This window comes from Rhinoderma darwinii, unplaced genomic scaffold, assembly GCF_050947455.1.
Source record: "Rhinoderma darwinii isolate aRhiDar2 unplaced genomic scaffold, aRhiDar2.hap1 Scaffold_1004, whole genome shotgun sequence".
Lineage (NCBI taxonomy): Eukaryota > Metazoa > Chordata > Amphibia > Anura > Rhinodermatidae > Rhinoderma > Rhinoderma darwinii.
Window position 1 is genome coordinate 72,542 of NW_027461886.1, and position 2,030 is coordinate 74,571.

Genomic DNA, 2,030 nt, shown 5'->3' on the forward strand with positions numbered 1-2,030 from the left:
AATACTACATATACTGCCAACTACTGCCATATAGTGTATATATACTACTGCCATACTATATATACTGCCAACTATATACTGCCAATACTATACATACTGCCAATTACTGCCATAGAGTATATAATCTACTTCCATACTATATATACTGCCAACTACTGCCATATAGTATATATACTACTGCCATACTATATATACTGCCAACTACTGCCATATAGTGTATATATACTACTGCCATACTATATATACTGCCAACTATATACTGACAATACTACATATACTGCCAACTACTGCCATATAGTGTATATATACTACTGCCATACTATATATACTGCCAACTACTGCGATATAGTATATATACTACTGCCATACTATATATACTACCAACTATATACTGCCATACTATATATACTGCCAACTACTGCCATATAATATATATACTACTGCCATACTATATATTCTGCCAACTACTGCCATATAGTATATATACTACTGCCATACTATATATACTGCCAACTATATACTGACAATACTATATATACTGCCAACTACTGCCATATAGTGTATATATACTACTGCCATACTATATATACTGCCAACTATATACTGACAATACTACATATACTGCCAACTACTGCCATATAGTGTATATATACTACTGCCATACTATATATACTGCCAACTATATACTGACAATACTATATATACTGCCAACTACTGCCATATAGTATATATACTACTGCCATACTATATATACTGCCAACTACTGCCATATAGTATATATACTACTGCCATACTATATATACTGCCAACTATATACTGACAATACTATATATACTGCCAACTACTGCCATATAGTATATATATATACTACTGCCATACTATATATACTGCCAACTACTGCCATATAGTGTATATATACTACTGCCATACTATATATACTGACAACTACTGCCATAGAGTATATAATGTACTGCCAACTATATACTGCCATACTATATATACTGCCAACTATATACTGACAATACTATATATACTGCCAACTACTGCCATACTATATATACTGCCAACTACTGCCATACTATATATACTGCCAACTACTGCCATATAGTGTATATATACTACTGCCATACTATATATACTGCCAATTACTGCCATAGAGTATATAATCTACTTCCATACTATATATACTGCCAACTACTGCCATATAGTATATATACTACTGCCATACTATATATACTGCCAACTACTGCCATATAGTGTATATATACTACTGCCATACTATATATACTGCCAACTATATACTGACAATACTATATATACTGCCAACTACTGCCATACTATATATACTGCCAACTACTGCCATACTATATATACTGCCAACTATATACTGCCATATAGTGTATATATACTACTGCCATACTATATATACTGCCAACTACTGCCATATAGTGTATATATACTACTGCCATACTATATATACTGCCAACTATATACTGCCAATACTATACATACTGCCAATTACTGCCATAGAGTATATAATCTACTTCCATACTATATATACTGCCAACTATATACTGACAATACTATATATACTGCCAACTACTGCCATATAGTATATAATCTACTGCCATACTATATATACTGCCAACTACTGCCATATAGTGTATATATACTACTGCCATACTATATATACTGCCAACTATATACTGACAATACTACATATACTGCCAACTACTGCCATATAGTGTATATATACTACTGCCATACTATATATACTGCCAACTATATACTGCCATACTATATATACGGCCAACTACTGCCATATAGTATATATACTACTGCCATACTATATATTCTGCCAACTACTGCCATATAATATATATACTACTGCCATACTATATATACTGCCAACTATATACTGACAATACTATATATACTGCCAACTACTGCCATATAGTATATATACTACTGCGATACTATATATACTGCCAACTACTGCCATATAGTATATATATATATACTACTGCCAT